This window comes from Motacilla alba, chromosome 6, assembly GCF_015832195.1.
Source record: "Motacilla alba alba isolate MOTALB_02 chromosome 6, Motacilla_alba_V1.0_pri, whole genome shotgun sequence".
NCBI lineage: Eukaryota > Metazoa > Chordata > Aves > Passeriformes > Motacillidae > Motacilla > Motacilla alba.
The window spans coordinates 12470458-12487722 of record NC_052021.1 but is presented as its reverse complement, the minus strand read 5'-3'; the positions used below and the strand labels follow the sequence as shown (position 1 = coordinate 12487722).

The window sequence follows — 17265 nt, the reverse complement described above, 5'->3', positions numbered from 1 at the left end:
AGACGGGGTTAGATTTAAATAAGTAGCAATGTGTGGATTTGAGTCTGATAAATCTTCTCATAGTTTTGTTGTAAATCCTGAGGAAGTTCTCTTTTGTGCCTTGGCTTAAGCTCTCAAGTGTTAGTGGCTTAAAACCCTTGTGCTGGCTCTCATGCTGTCCATGAGTGAAGGTGGGCAGCTGTGAGACTGCTGCTGTGCTGTGGGGCCATCGTGCACGCCCACAATCAAATGGGGGGTGATGGCACACAGGTTATTTCTGCATTAAGTGCAATCAAGTTGATGCTTTATAAGTGGTTTAAGTCTTATGAATATAGAAAATTTTCAATGGCCAAAAAACCCAGTACTTGACTTAAGTGATTAGGATCTCAGCCACTGTGATTTGAAAGGGAAGGCTTTTTAGTGTGAAGTGCTTAGTGGTGCTCTGACTTCATAGTGCCTTATGTTACCTTGCTGTGCTTCTTGAACAGCCCCTCGTGTTCCTGGCATAAGGATAATGGGATTGTTCTAGGGACCTGGTCAGGTTTGCTGCAGAGGTGATTGAAACCAGCTAAACAGCTGGAACGTGCATGTCCCGCTTTGCTGGTTCCTAGGAGATGTACCCTGTGTGCTTCCACAGCTGCATTTCCTTCATGTGCCTGAAGTCACTAATGGGTAGTTAGCTCTTCCAGAGCCTACAGCTCCTCGGGGCATGGCAGCAAAGGCTCAGCCGGGGCTGCAGCACGGGCTGGTGGGGACAGACAGGCAGCTCCTGCCTGTTGCGCCAGGAAAGTGCTTGCAGGAGGGCCTGGGTGCTCCCCAAAGGAAAACTGCAAGTGTGTATCTGAAGATTTGAGGGTGAAGAGAATGCCTAAAGTCTGAAGGGAGGGCATAAAGCGGGGAAAACCCCAAACCAAAAGCAACTTGAATTTCCAGTGTATGACTCTAGCACTAACACGGCACACCATGCTGGGAGATCGATCCGAAATCAAGCAGGACCAAGATATTTCCACTGACATATTCAGTGGAGTGTGAGAAGGCCTGTGGGAGAGGGAGAAAACTGGTAATATTAGGAAGTGATCACAATAACAGCAAAAAGAGCACAAATTCACTTCTGCCTTTCACTGGTTAAATGAAAAGGATGAGATGTTAGGCGGATAAAGTGGGGGTGTACTTTATCTTTAGTTTTAACCTCAGTGTGTTTTGGGCTTTTTTCCTAGGTTTTATTTTTCAAGTCTGATAAAAGACTGAAAAAACGTGCCTCAAACACGACAGCTGTGTTTGATAATATAGTGTTCTCTATCCACTTATTTATATATAAATATCTGCATCTATTTAAGAACTATATTTGCCTGACCTTCTTCCTCCTCCCTTTCCCCATTAGGTTACATGACTGACACTTTTGCCATGACAAATCCATGAGTGTCTTAAAAATTTACCATGAAAACCCTGGAGCTTTAATTATTGTGCATTTACATAATTAGTGCAAATACATGCAATTACCATGTGTACCTACACAATTACCAGCTACAATGATGTACTAACAATCCTTATTAAACTTTAGTGGGGGAGGGATGCATTGATTGTATGCACAAGCAACATCTGCACTACAGTCTTTCTTTTTCTTGCACTTATTTGAAATAGCCGCGAGTGAATATGCTGAAAGCAGTGGCATACAGAAAGTAGGTCAATAAGCTGTCCAAATTAGAGTTCTAGTGAGATGAAAATACAAGACATACTTCCAGCCATGTTTTCAGGTTGCTATAGCTTCTGCAGTTACTAAAATACTGACCATCCTTGATTACCTATAGGTGAATTGTAGCTATATCCTCTATCACATCCATAGTTCACCTGAATAGAATTTCCAAATCTCTCTTGTATTTGCACTCTTCCTCCAATTACAAGTGTCAGCATGACTGGAGTCCTCATGACATGCCCCTTGGCTGTTATGTCAAGCTGAATGTCTACTAGTGGGGGAAAAAAGTGTTTCCAAATTACTTAATTATATTATTTATCTTAATTAATCTTTGAATTATGATGAGGGGAATTTCAGCTCATGAATGCTTTTTCTTGCAAAACACATGCTTCCTTTATTATAGAAAGTATTTAACATAAATATCCCAAGCATTAGAAAGCCTGCTAATTCCAGGGTTCTCTGGGCTCTTCTGTTCTCTAGGAATTTCAGTGGCCTTCTACTTATCTTGGCTCACATACAATAAAATACAGTAAATGATGCATTAGGGACCACACCTCTTCCTGTTGTGTTCAGTTTTGCACTTATTCCCCTATTCAGCTGTAAGGAATTTGTTGCCTGTGGTACTTCAGCGAGAGAGCCTTATTACGAAATTGTGCACTGCTCCTTCTGCCCTAAGTAGTCCCCCAGAATAGAAAGAAAATAACCTGCTGCTTTTTTTGTTTTGTTTCCTTCACTTCATGGACCACAGATGAAGCCTTTGTGGCCTTTTGTGCCACTTGCATGGCATGTGGCACATTTTGTGCCATGTGCCTCTGTGGATTACAGCCATGTGGAAGAGAGTGGGGTTTGTTTTGGTTTGGTTTTTCATCTCTTCTTAGACAGTAGAAAACCATACTCGTTGTTAGGGCAGTGAAAAATGCAGAGGCTAATTGTTGCTGCTAAATGCAATAAAGTAACACTTTGGGCTCTCAAGCATGTTTTATGACCAATATGGCAGTTAGTGAATAAAATCCTATGCTCCAGAACATTTATGTATGTAAATAACCTATGGTTATTTATTCATATTTTATGAATTTATTTTTGGAAATTGTATTAACTATCCCTTGTGATACTAAATACAGTTGGTTAGGAAAAAAACAGATTATTCTGCTTGCTAAGTTGGAGGACCCATTGAGAATCCAGTCCTAAGTGTGTTTATGGCTACATTTTATTTAGCATGACTTGCTGTGTTTTATACTGCCCTGGCAAGCTCTGTCTGATAGGAAGCAGTTCTCACTGTCTTGAAAGTAACATCTTATTTTACACTTGTTTGCCCTCCTTTCACACTGTCAGCCTAGCTAGTTTAGACTAAAATCTCTCACTGATGCTCAGACCAGAGGGGAACCCAAGTTCTCTGCTCGGTGCTGGTGGTTTTTGTTGTCTCTGTATCCCCTGACTGCAACACACAAAAACTGAAAGCAAGGGGAAAAACAGAGGTCCAACTTTGACTGCGACATTCATGTTTTACACATGGTTTAATTTGCTTTTCTTTAGATGTCATTAACTTTCTCCATTAAAATTTAGTGAGGCTGAAAGAAGACTTTCTTCCTGACAAAATCTGGCAGTAGGCAGTCAGATGATAGAAAGATGGAGTAGTATTCCCTTTGTCTATGAAATGGAAATCCATACCATGGGCGTCTCAGTTAACACAGCAAGTGAATGCTCTCAAGGTAGCTACAGGCATGTCTGGGGTTAGGTCCTGATGGTTGTGGTCATTCAAAGTCTAGAAATTATTTGCTTTAAGGACAAGGTTTGGATGAATCAAGTGATTTCAGCCCAGGACAAATTTTGATTTGAGATTTCTCCAAGTGGAGATATACTTGGTTCCTGAATTTGGGCTTGGATTTGACTCTAACAGGGCAGAGTCTTTCTCTTCTTAAGAAGGTTACCTTGCATGCTCAGGGGTACCTAATGTTTATATCCCCATAAAAGCATCCTTTTGGCACTATATAAACAGCATGTTTACAATGCTCCATTTCCTCAGCTTACATATGTTAACCTCCTTTTCAGTGTGTTATACATGGCATAGCTTCTCTTCCTATCCTTACCTTCCCATGTTTCTGTTTTTAAGCTGTAATTTTGCCTCTTGAAGGCATACATCCTGGTGTTCAGTGTTACCTTCCTATGTGATTTTAATGACTTTATTCTTTTTGTTAAACTGATCAAACCCACCCTGTATGATCCAGCATGGTGTGCATGTGAGAGCTGAGGACAATGTGTTAAACTGTAGCTCTGATCATTCTCAGAGTATATCCCATGCATACCCGAGGCATGGGTGCAAAGTTGCTCAGCAGTCAGTTACTTGGGGCTTGTGTTTGCAAGACTGGAGGCTTGTTGAGTGTCTCTGTTGCCTTACTGTGGCACCCTAAAGAGCTCCTATTAAGTTTTGGGATTGGAGTACAGAGAACAGTTTGCAGAAGACTGGTGTGAGTAGCAGTCTGGTTTAGAAAGAATGACTATAAAAAGGATATGTCAATGTAAAATCCCATAGAAGACAAGATGTGTATCCTTAGTGACCAAAAAATGTCTCATTGATGCTCCTTGTCTTGCCTGTCACATAAAAGCTTCTTTGGAGGAATGCAGTCCCTCAAATGAGTCACAAATGACTCTGTGACTTGGGCAGCATAGGTTGAGAAGGACCTAGGCATGAAATTTAAGAAAATATGCAAATGCTTTCAGGCCTCAAAAGGAAAAGTGAAAAGAAAAAAGTCAAAACCTCCAGCTACTTCCCTCTTCATGTCTTGTAATTGTTTTCAACTTGTTTTTCTCAGTAAAGCTTACTTTTTCCTCTAGGACTCCAGTTGCATAACTGCAAATTTCCTTAATGTCTTTGCACAGTAATTTCATCTCTAATTTATGAATCCAAATAAACTCTGTTTTCTTTCCCATGCTATTATTGAAAAGATAAAAATGGGCATAGTATCAGTTTGTCATGTGTACGGAGTAATGTGTACAGCCTGAGTGCAGCCTCACTGAAAGTTAATCTCACTTTCACATAGGTGTAATTTTACTGCGTTCATCCAGTAATATTCCTGGCACCCTTTGCTGTTGCTGTATCAGAAAAAGACTTGCTAAACTTCAACACAACTATTGATCAGAGTAAGCATTAGCTTAAATTAACCCCATGGGTTATGAAGAGGAGCAGATCAGAGACTTGTGCTGATGGATGAATAGTTCCAGGAGGGCTCAGAGGACTTCTAAACATGTTTACCTGGGGAGCATCAGCTGGTGAGGTGCCAGGGTGTGAGTGTAGCAAACAGCCACCAGAAAAGCAATGCTGATGTCAGCCTGTTTCGAAATCAGCACTGATCCCAGGCAGCTTTTGGCGTGTATTGTACATCTGCAGTCCCTGCTGGGCTGGCTTGAGTGACCTGTTAACCTAGGGAGCCCAGTTACCAATGGCTGTAGCACTCAATAGCTCAATGTGGACTTGGGATCTAAGCATGCTCCCACCTTTTGGCCTCCATGGTCTGTGCTAAACCCTATGCTCCAAAAAGAGCTGCATTGATAGCAGTTACCTGATAAAATTTGTATACGCAAGTAACCTGGGTATGTCTAGACACAATGTCTACATGCCATCTCAATCAATTCCATTTTCATTATGGTACAGGATGAATTATGACAGCAGCAAAACCTAATTTGAACTCCAGCTGAAGAGGGCTGGGGGAGGTGATATTCTGGTTTACCATACAATCCTCCGGAGAAAAGAGTTCAGATCTGTCTTAGGTTATGTAACAGAAATGAGGTTAGCAGGTTTGGTCTAATCCCCTGTGGACAGGCCCACCACAGAGCATGGAGTAATGTGGATAACTGTCGGTCTGCATGCTTGCTGCTGGCTTTGCTAGTGCAGCAGCAGAACGCTGTTCAGCCAGGATCCCAGATCAGGCACTGAGGCTTGTGCAGCCTGTTTCAAAAGCTGTTCCAAGATCTCTTGGTCTCAAGAACTGAACTGTTGAGAACACGAAGAGCAGCCTGGTCTCTTAGAACAAACAAAAAGGGCCCAATCCTTTGTCATTTTGTGAATACTGTTTTTGCTTTGCTCTGACATTGCAACTGAGTTGGATAATTAGGCTGATTGGCCTAATTGAGGACTTTGTTTAGAGGGGTGTTCTTTGGGCAACACTGAATATCCTAAGCTGACCCTGCCATACATGTAACCTCCTAACTCTTTTTTTCAGTCCAACTGACCAGTCCACCCTTTATGCCACAGCAGGCAATTGGCAGTGAATTGGAGCAGCTGTAAAAGTTCTTTGTAGTGGATTAGCCTGGTCCCTGGCTGAAAAAAAGCACATCAACATGCATTAGTGGCACTTTTCTCAATTCACGAATCAGCATAGGTCAGAGAAAACTAAGGTTGTCCTAATCCTCACAGAATTGATTTAATTTACAAACAAACCAATACATACAGTATGGTTTAATTTACAAACAAACCAATTTATGGTTTAATTTACAAACAAACCAATACATACAGTCAGTAGATAAACTGACTGCTGCAACCACTTTTGGGGCAAAACTTCATGGGTGACCAACACATCCTATGGAGGAGACAGGAAATATCTCCTGCCACTGTAAAAGTGAAGAGCCCTGTGTGGGCAGGTGTAGCAGCTGGGATCTGACACCACTAACGTGTGCTGTCACTGCAATGCTGGCTGAGCTCCAATGACTGAAGTGGCAAAGGCTGCTGGGGTTGCACATCCCCTGTGGACAGGTAGCACTTCCAACCCCTTTGGTGACTCTGAACAGTGTGTGGCAAAGCCCAATTTAGTAGAGGCAGGTTCAGAGGGCACAGTGGCACCTGCTAAACCACTACAAGGCTTTCCTGCAAGACCTTTATTTTCCTAGCCACATACTGTATTGATCAGGCGACTTGGTTAATGCAAGAAGGCAGGGTGATGCAGCTGGTCAATCCTGCGTGATGTGCTCATGTGGAACATAGTCTGCAGGAAAACTACAAAAAGCTTGGAAAAGTAAATGTGTGTTCACCAATTTGTTTCAGCCTGGTATCAGCGGAAATTGTCCTTAAATATAGTGGACAGGCTTTGTAACCTTGTAATGGTGCTGCTGCACAAAGATTTAATTTTCTAATCTTCTATTTCTGTAAGACAGTTTCAAGCAATAAAGCATCAAAACCTACTGCTTTGACTTTGCCCATGTCCAAGACAGAAGTCTTGACACCTTAAAGATATTAAATTTGATGCCTTAAAAAGGTATTAATTGCAAATGAATTCTTAAGGTACGATGCCCTGACGTGTGTGATTATCAGGAGATTACTGTATCCCTACAGTGTCCTTGTTGGTTACCTCAAAGGCTGGGCTTTTTCTGCGCCTGTTTCGATGAGACATCTAATGCTGTGCAGGAGTGAAATGGGCTGCACTGACAGCTTAAGCCTGTGGACTACAGGTTACAATCACGGGGCCGGGGCGGAGGGCAGAATCATGACAAGGAGAAGCGAGGGTTCACTGCGGGAGCAGAAGCCGAACTGGCTGGAAGCGCTCAGGTCCTGGCCCCCGATGTGCCGGACCTTTGGCGAAAACACTCCCCTGTCGGATGCCAGGGCTCTACGTGCGGCCAGGGCGGTGGGCCCTTAGGCCGCGCTGCCCCGAGCGCGGCCCGCCCAGCCCCGCAGCGCCGCGGGGAGCTGCGGCCGGGCCGGCGGGGCCCGAGCGCTCCCGCCCCGGCGGCCGCCGCGTCCTCCGGGCAGCTGAAGGCAGCGCTTAGGGCGGCGGAGACCGCGCGGGAGGGAGGGAAGGAGCCGTGAGACGGAGAATCTGCTCCGCTCCCGGTCCGGGCGGGCAATGCCGGAGGGACCCGCCGGGGGCTGCAGGGCGGGGGGCCCAGTACAGGCACCCCGTTCCTTCCGTGCCCGGGCCGGCGGCGGGGGGCCCCCGGCAGAGCCCCGTGCGCCTTTAAGGGGCGGCGGGCGGGCGGGCTGGCAGCGGCATTGTTCCCTGACGTCACCGCAGCCTGTGCGGCGGCGGCGGCGGCGGCTGCTCTCAAACTTGCCTTTGTTATTCGGCGCTCCCCGGCTGACACCGCGGCCGCTCGCAAAACGCGGAGCCGGAGCGCGCCGGAGCGGCGGGACGCGGCGCCCGGCACCGGCTGGCCGTCCCCGCCGGGGCACTGCCCGCCCGGGGCTCCCCCCGCGGCGCTGCCGGGCCGGGCGGCCGCCGCTCTGTCTCCGCGCTGGGGGCGGCCGCGGCCGCAGGGACCCCCCGCGCCCCGAGGCGCTCGGTGGGCGGCCGGAGGCACAGGGAGAAGGGCAGGAAGAGGGGTCTTTTTCCTGGGGAAGCCACGAAGGCGTAAATGAGCGGGGCGGGGGCCGCGCCGGGGGCAGTGCCCGCGGGGGGCGGCGTAGCCCCGCGCAGATCCGCGCGTCCGGCGGCGGCGGACGGGGCTGCCCCGCGGCGGGAGCGGCGCGGACAGCGGCGGTAGCGCTCCGTTCCGCCTGCGCGCAGCTGAAAAAAATAAGAAAAAATTAGACAATCATCCCCCTTCCCCCGAGCGATCCGACATCCCTTTACAGTCCCGATCGTTCTCCTCCTCCAACAACAAGACGAATGTGACCAACGAGAAGCTACACAGTGCTGTTTAAATTGCTTATCTTAATTGCATAATCTAACAAGCCCCGTTGGAGCAGGGATGAATATATTAGGCTTATTAACAACTCATCATAAAATATTGATTGTCCTGGAAGTGTTTTATCAAGGGGAAGAGAAGTCGAGGGAGATGTTTTTTAGCAGACTGGGGCTCGTCAGACAAGGACGGTTTCTTCTTATTTTCTCCCTGGAAATCGGGCTGGATTTCTTAAGGAGCACAGGGGAAGAAAAACAGCACAAAAACACGCCCTATTGTTAGCGCCGGGGGCCGCGCTCCGGGCGGCGGGGGGGCCCCGGCCCCTGACCGCCCCCCCCGTGTCGGGGCCGCCTCCTGGGCCCGCCCCGCCGGGCACCGCCGCCCGCCCGGCTTCCCCGGCTGAGCGGGGACCCCCGGGAGAACCCCGCTCCTACCTGGGTGGCGGGAGCTCCGGGCTCTGAAAATAACAGCGGCCCCGAAGGTGGGGGTGGAGGCAATAAATGGAGGGGGGTGGGGGGCTAAAGTGCAATAGCGGAGCAGCAGGATGTCTCGGCGTTCCCGTGTAATCCCCCTGCCCGCCCGGTAGTTCCTTCCATGCCCGTAAAAATTCTCTCGTGAAGACGACAGAGACGGAGACACCTCATGCTTCAGAGTGTGTTGGGTCCAGGGTGGTTTTCCCCTATTTAATAATACAAAAACACCGAAGGGAGTATACATATTCTCCAGCTTTCAGTTTCCAGAGTGGAAGGGTTTCCGAGTGCTTGGTATTCAGGAGGACTAAAACGAGAATCCCCGCCTTAAAAGACACTGTAAGACAATATTTGTATTTTAACTCGTATCTAAGATTTTTAACTTGGTGTGATTTGGGTGTGTGTGTTTGTGTTGCGGGGGGAGAGGGGAAGGGAGAGGGCGAAGGGAAGAACATCCCTGTAGGAGGCAGCTCCCTTTCAGATAGGAATCTGGGACAGATTTTGCCAGCAGCCACAAAGCATGGCCCTTTGGTAATAGAATAGCCAATGTAATTTGACACTTCAACTTGCTGTGCTCTCTGCTAGTTGATTCACTTACTCACCCACTAACATTGAGCTCCTTTTCACTGTCTGTGGGCAAGGGGAAAAAAAAAAGGGGGGGGAAGGAAGAAAAAAGAAAGCAGGGGGAGAAGGAAGAAAGGAGGGGAATAAACAAAATTATATATTTAAAAATACCCGAGTAGAGCTGCAAATCAGTTGGGAAAGAGGATTTTGCCTGCCTTCTTCCTTATTATTTTGCTGCTGCAAGGCTGCTTTGCAATCCGTAGGTAAGTTTCGCGTCTATTTGCGCTCCCTGCTCGCACCTCCCCGTTCGCGGCCGGGCAGGGGTTGCGTCTCGGCGGAGCAGAAACAATGGAGCGGCCACGCTGGGGAAAAAGGTGTACAGGGAGGAAAAAAAAAAAAAAAAAAGAAAACAACAACATATTTGTTCTGCAAGGGGAGAAAATGTGTGGAGACTTCTTAAAGGGGCAGACCGTCCCCGCCGAGGGCGCGGGGCGAGGGCGAGCGAGCAGCCGCGGAGCCGGGCCCGGCGGCGGGGAAGCGGCTCTAGCCGGGCAATGCCCTTCCCGGGCCGGCCGCGGGGTCGCGGAGGGACCCGGCCCGGGGCGAACTTGGAGCAGCCGCGGCGGGAGGCGGGCGGGCGTCGCAGCCGCCGCAAGCACAAAGGGGGCTGCGGGGAGCGGGGCGGCGGCTGCCCCCGGCCGGGGCGAGCGCCGTCGGGGCGGGCAGGAGCCCCGCAGCGGGGCCGGGGCTGCGGCTCGGGGCGTGCGTGCCCGGCCGCCCGTGCGGGGCTCGGGAGACGCGTGGGGAAGCTCGCGCCCGTTCTTGGGGCTCCGGGAAGCTTGCCTGTGTGTAAATTCCTTGCGTCTGGGTTTTGAGAGCCAGTTGGGACCTGGGCCTCTCTCGGCAGGCAGGAGGAAGGAGCAGCCCCCCTCCCTCCCTCTTCCCCTCCCTCCCCCCGTGCATCTGTCCAGGAAGCCGGCGGGCGGAGGGGAGGGGGCGCGGGGGCAGAGGGCCGGGGGTGCCCTGCCCTGCCCTGCCCGGGCCGACCCGGCCGGAGCTCGCCCGCCTTTGTGCGAGGGGAGCGGGGGAAGCGCTTCCAGGAGCGGCCGGCGGAGCTGCTCGCGGGGAGAGGGAGAATGGCAGCCAGTTAAAAGACACTTCAGGAATGTAAACATAAAAATAGGAGCCATCCAGCCACGCTCTTGTCCCCCCCCCATCCCCCCCCCCCCCCCCCCCCCCCCCCCGCGGGGCTCGGGATAGCATTCTGGGCTGGTGCGGTAGCGGGGAAGGAGTACGGCAGCCTGAGACAGGGGGAGGAAGTTGTTACTATAATCGGGGTTTTAGACTGTAAACTTTGTTTTGCACGTGCAAAGTTTAATTTCGGTGCCGCCTCGGAGGCTGCGATGAGAGACGCGGGGCGGCGCCTTGGGGGTGTCCCTTCGAGCGCAGCCCCCACCACGGTCTTCGCTAAAGGTGGAACCTGCCCGGCCGAGGCAGCGGGACCCCGCATCGCCGCTTTTGTCTGGGGTTGCCGGGGTCCCGCTCACCACCAGCCCGGCTGCTGCACGACTTGGTGCAAATTGCGGCTGTATCTTCAGTTTATCGAGACCGAAGCAAACTCGAGGCATAGCTCTGCTCCGTCCTCCGATTGTGCGCCGTGTGTATTTTTGTGCTTCAGTTAATAATCTGCAAACGGCTTAATGGCTCCGTAGTGCCAGAGGAATTGGTTTTCTCCATTTACTTCAGCAGGCCTGAGTGAAGCTGGTGTTCTGACTGCTTTTTTCAATGCATTGACACGAGAGAAGAGGATTTAACTTGGCAGCCTGAACAAATGCTCTATCAAAGGTTTCCTAAGAGACAGTAGGAGTGCCGGGGTGATGAATGACCTGGGGTAGTTTTAGGGTGCTACCTATGCAAGCTTTCTTTTAAATATGAAATGGCCATTTAGGGCTCTGAATAAAACTGCGCGCATCAGAAAGGCGACAGGCTTATAAAATTTAAAAGGGCAAAAGCCCATTAATGCTGTGGCAAAGCTTTGGCTCCCAGCTCTGGTTGAGTAGTTCCAACTGCCGTGAAGTGCCAAAGCTTTTAAGGAATCTTTAGCAACAGCTTCTCTCTGGCTCTGGAACGGACCTTGGCCTTGCACACTGGAAGTTTAATGGTGCAGCCTCTCTTCCCCACGCGAGGGAGGAAAGGCGAGGGCAGCAGGTGGGAGGGCAATGGGGATAAGTAGGGGTGAAGCAAAATCTGGAGGGGAATTTAAAAAAAGGCTGTATGCTGGAATGTATGCCTGAAATGCCTTACTGGTGGGAACCTGTTCAGGTTACAATACTGGGGCAGTAACGTGGCACAGTGGGTAACTCAAAAATATTACTAGCACCAGCAGAAAAGTTTCACAGAGGAATATAGCAAAGCTAAACACCTTTGGGAAACAAATCCCTCTGACGAACACGGTTGGTCGTGGATTCAGAGCTCCACTTCCTTCTCTTGACTGGGGAAAATGTACTATGGCATCAATCTTCTCTTGGCGGGGCCTGGTGCAGGTTTGTGAATGCCAGAAGACTCGCTCTGACCTTTCTCTGTTCCAAGCTGAGGATGTTGAAACACCAGCCATCAAACAAAAGAGACATTGAAAGCAAGATCTGCAATGGAGCACGTGTGACTTTGAGGCTAGCTGAGTGCATTTGGTGGCCGTTTTCCTCAGAGTTTGGGGTGGGGAAGAGGAGAAGGAAAAGTTTACTTATTTTTACAGTGAGGCTATTGAAAACCTGACTTGAAATCTCCTAAATATCCCATAATCAAGTATTTTTTTATCTTTTTAAGTGTTGTTTAAAAGTGCCTTGATTTCTCCTCTTTTTACATATATATCTATAATTCATACATTACAAGAGGAAGGTTTTTTTCCCCCATAGTTGCAAGGAGGGCCAGGAATTTTGCATAATCCACTGCATTAAAAAAAAGGAAAGAAGCTTTAAAAAAAAAGTCTTTAGGATTATATTTTAAAACAATGAAGAATTTCCTGGGATTGAATTGACAGATTGTGAGTTTTATCTACACAAGATAATACTACCTTGAAAAGTGGCTGATTTCAAGATTATTCTGTAAATTGTAATTTAAATTTACTTTGGACTTTCTGAATTTAAGAAGAACACCTTTGGGACCAGTTGATATAGGTATCTAACCTGCCAATTACATTCATGTCAACATGGACAGATGCTTTCATTGTTTGCATTGTTTACAGTTCACAATACCTTAAATAAACGTTGATCACGATTAGAAACAATAATTGAGTCTGTGGCAAAGGATCAATGAAAACTTTGTTTCAGGAAAGAAGTGAGTTGCTGTGTATATGTACAGAGAATGTTTTGTGCTCTCTGGGATGAAATAAATTTGCGATCTTAGAATGGCGTACAATTCTGTTTTTAGATTATTTTAAGAAACCCACAAAAGATAATGGATCCGTTTTTGCAACATCTGAATGATTTCTCCTGTACAAGGAGTGGAAAGGCAAAGCTCTCTGTAGCATAGTTCCATTCATAACTTTTCTTGGGAGTTGCTTGCCCTTTGCCCCAAATCTCTTCCACTTTTATGGGCTCCAAAGGTTTTCTGTTGGGGGGGGGGGGAAGCCAAAGCAGAACCAAACCAGCACCCCAAACCCTCATGTATGGCAGTTACATCACTGATACTATAGTTGGAGACAACGTTGGCAGGTTTTTAGCAACTTAATGTTTGTACTAGCAGCTTGGAAAGCCTGGTTTCTCTCCTGAAAAGGAAGAAAAATAGATCTGGGAAAGGAAAAAGAGTTGGAATTCCTTTTGCCTTCCCCAGTGTTGTTGATAGGTTTCAGAACAACGGGGATCCAGCCTTTTTCCAGTCACACAGAAGATAATGTGACTATGAGAAATGGAGTTAGTGGCTGGCCAGGAACTCGTGGTGCCTGCTGTGCTGCTCTAACAACGTGGGTGATCAAATGCTGCAGGAGGCGTGAGCTTGGCTTGTTATGGCTTTACCTGGGAAGCCTGTTTCTCATAAATAAGTAGGACTGCAGTTAATGCCTGTGGTAGCAAATTTGACCACTATGCAATTGGCTAATTTGTTCGCTCCTAGTTAGACCAATTTTTGTGAAATTCTATCCTGTATTCCAGCAAAGCGGCGAGAATATTGCCGAAGAGTTTGTGTTGGTTTATGGTTGTTCCTGTCAACTGCCTGTTGTAGGACAAGCAGCACAAGCCTTTTTTATCAATTTAGGTGTGTTTTATGGGAAAACACAGTAAGCAAAACATCAATATAGAGCCACCACAGATAGACCTCCTGCTCAGATATTGTATGTTTTCCTTACGCTCAATTCACATCTTCACTCCAAGTGTATGTAAGCCTTCCTGCTGATGACAAGTTGAGGCTGTCAGTGGTATTAGAAATAATTTCAGCTTTAAAATGGTGTCTTTGGCTTAAAAGGTTGTTTTGCCGTATTGATTTCCTCTTCCCCCCTTCTTACTATAAAGCAGAAAATTCTTATGTATCAATTTTCAATTCTTCACTTCCGTTGGGTTTCACGTGTTAATGAACATTCAGCTTGGCTAATGTTAGAATATTTTAAGGAGAATATAAGCTGCTAGGGAAATGTCCAGGCAATGAGTTGTAATGGATCTCCACAGCTAGACTGTTGGAGGCAGTAGTGTATTATGAGAGTAGGAGATGGCCTTACACTTGTTACATGTTATTTTTGGTTCTAATAATTTAAGATACACTGAAGTCTACATTGCCTGCAAAGATGGAAGTTTCCTGGCTTCGCTACAGTGCTCTGCCCTTCCCTTTATGCAACAGGGCAGATTTCTATGGGTATTAGGTATCCAGTAAAAAAAATAAAGTTGTTCTTAGACAGACAAAATCACTTTCAACCTAATTTCTCCTGTAAGTGTCAATAGAAATTAAGTTACTCCACAGGGAATGACTCATTCTTTAAAAGAACTTGCCCTTCTGAAGGCTCACATAGGTGATCACTCATTCTGGAACACCTGTAGTTTCCTTCAGTTGCTTGTGCATTTTAGTTCTGTAGCAGAGGACAGAGGAAATAATTTTTACTCCTGTGGTGAATGGTGTAACATCCAAGAAATCCTTTCCAATTTGTGGTGGTTGATGTATTTTTAAATAAATTTTAGTATCTAGTGAAATATCCAGGCTTGAAAAGGGGTTTCTGTCCTTTACATGGGTAATTCTATAGATCAAGCTGGTTTGTATTTTGTCTAATGTACTAATATTTGGGTAGTGACATACAACCTATCATAGTAACATTCCATTAACATAAATGTAGGAAGCATATCCCCTGATTGGTAATCCAGGGTTTGTTTTGACTCTGCAGACCAGCTTTGACTTAATTCTCAAAGTGAAGCTGGAAGGCTCTGGCTCAATACCAGGCAGCAGGAGGGAGGAAAAGAAATTGCTCAAAACCCCATTTATATGCACAGTGCTACAAACCTTTGCAAATTTCATAAAAGTGTGAGTTTGTATTACCTCTCCTTCTCATTGTTACTCTATACGAGAGGTTTCTTTTTAATTTTATGTTTGCTTGCTTGTCCTGGCTTATGTCGTGGATGGTGAAGACCTGATTTATAGCTCATGTCCTCATGCTAAGATATCCTCCTTCAGACCTGTGAAACCTACCCAGGCGATGGTCCAGCTTCCTGATCCAAAGCCAGTTGTGTTATCCTCTTCCTGTAGGGCTGTATGCCAGTTTTTTGGTAGTCAGTATTGGCTGTGGGCACAGAGCGACTGTGGTTGCTGTAAGCCTTTTTTATTTCCAGGGAAAAGCAGTGCTGCTGGAGGCCTGACTTCAGAAAGGGAAACAGCTCTAACATATAGATAATAAATACAAGTTGTCAAAGATAGCATGAGAATGAAAGCCACAAAAGTGAAGCATCTGATAATGTCATACAAAACCAGTATGGAGAGGGTTGTCTTTATTTGGGTTTTCTTCAAATCTTATTTGTTCTCATGTTCTCAACTCTTTGTCTGGTAAGTTCTTCTGGTGATTTAGTTTAGTAGTCAGCTTGGTCCAGATAGCATTAACTAGAGAATACTGACTGCTTGATCAAATGTGGGGAAACTGCCTCATTCATATGGCAGCTCTTTGTGTTGTGAAATACCATTTGTCATCTTTGCTGATTAGGAAAAACATGTTTGAGGAGTAAGAGAAAAAGCAATACCTTGACAACAAGTTTGTGTTGTCTTTTGGATTCATGTAGTAGTTTTTCGTTCTTTTGAGACTTCAGGGCTCCGATGACTGACTGGCTGGCACGGTGAACGGTATCTGTCTTAGAGATTTCTAGATAGTCTCATAACTAATTAGAAAGCATCATTTATTTGGACTGCAGTGACATAGATATATGACAGAATAGTAGGGGCTTCAGTTGGCCATTTAGTAGCAAAAACAGTTCCCTAGATGTGTATCTGCTTGTTTCTTGGCTACATTCCTGATTGCCTTTGAGAACAGTGGAGTCTTTTAGGCTGCTCTGAAATACACACCTCTGTATCTCCATCAGTAAACTCTGCAGTGCGGGTTTCTCTTCTTGTGTTTTTGAACACCCATTCTGAAAACAGATGAGCTGATCTAATTCTGGTTTATTGTGTAAATAAGGGCACTGTGGGGTGAGGGAGAAGTGCAGGACAGTGCCGAGGCTGACGCTGCGGGGCAGTTGGTGCTTGAAAAGGTTTGAAATGGAGCTTCCCTGGAAATTGTCTGGTCTCATGCTGACAAAGAGGGAGTCTGCCACACCAAAAGCAGAAATCATAGTAAGCTTGTAAAGTGTTTTTATGACTTTGATTTTGTGTGAAACTCTGACCCTTCCCCTGGGCTCTTCTCTTGGACATGACTGTTGTCCAGCAGCCTGCTAGATGGGCATTCTCCAGCTCAAAGGTTACCATCTGCTCTTGGTTATTTTAGAGGTGTGAGAGTGTGTTGCACGAGGGAAAAAAATCTACCACAAGAGAGTTGAATGACAGGGAGGAGAGGCTTGAGCCCTGAGTTGCAAGACCTCCCCCCCTCCAACTACAGCCACTTTCTTGAGGAAATGAGAGAAACTCATCAACTGCTGTCCCGCAGTGTCTGTGCCCAGTTTGAGCAGCACTTCTGTTTGTGCAGCCCAAAGGTGGGAAGCCTCCAAAGATAGTGTGAAAATAAGAAATACCTTACATATCATTGCTTTCACATAAGCCTTAGTTTTCCTTAGTATTGCACATCTCTAAGATTTTGGCAGTGGTAAATGACAAAAAAAAGCTTATAAACATGAAAATTTTCTTAGAGAATGCATTTGCTTAAAATACATTACAAAATACAAGTTCCTGCAGCTAAACTATTTTGACAATAAGCACTGTTACACTTCAGTTTTAAAACTATTTTATATTTTTAGGTAAATGGAAGAGCCACTTGATTATCTCCTCTGTCCTGCCAAGCTGCTATAACCCTACCGCCCGCTAAAAAAAAAAAAAGAAAGAGGGCAAGAAAATGCTTTAAAAAGCACTTTTAGAGACTTAGTTGATGCTGAATTCTTGGAAAAGCAGTTTGTTTATGCATCTACCCGTAGATGAAAGAGAGAAGAGTTTATTATCCTGCAGGTTTGCAGGGGAAAAGAAGAATGATATGGTTGTCAAGCACTCTACCCAGTCTCTTAGTGTCCTTCTTGTAAATTCTGTGTTTGTTTAATGCTTATAACTCTTTTCCCAGCCGTGGGATCACAGAAGTTAACTTCTTTACAGTTGTTATACAGCTTATGCTTAGGTCTCACTTACAGCAACCCAAGGCTTTCCCCAAGCCTTTTCAAGTAAAGCTGCTCTTCTCCACTTAGCACAGGTTGATTCACTTTACCTTTAATTAGATTTCGTTTTTTTTTAAACAGGAATTCTTGTTCTAAAGGATGTCAGGCCAGTGAACTGTCATCCTGTACATGCTTT

The 17265-nt window shown here is 46.5% G+C and overlaps 1 protein-coding gene across 4 annotated transcripts in view; it reads left to right on the top strand.

The window, feature by feature from the left end:
- The first annotated feature begins 9187 nt into the window (after positions 1-9187).
- The window catches only part of ZMIZ1 (zinc finger MIZ-type containing 1), a 339352-nt gene continuing 331274 nt past the window's right edge, over positions 9188-17265 (top strand). For 3 of the 4 annotated variants that reach the window (XM_038141494.1, XM_038141490.1, XM_038141492.1), the window contains exon 1: positions 9189-9581. The gene's annotated coding sequence lies outside the window, so the exon portion shown is untranslated. Of the gene's footprint in view, positions 9582-17265 lie in introns of all 4 variants that reach the window. The other variant, XM_038141495.1, reaches the window with a different exon arrangement.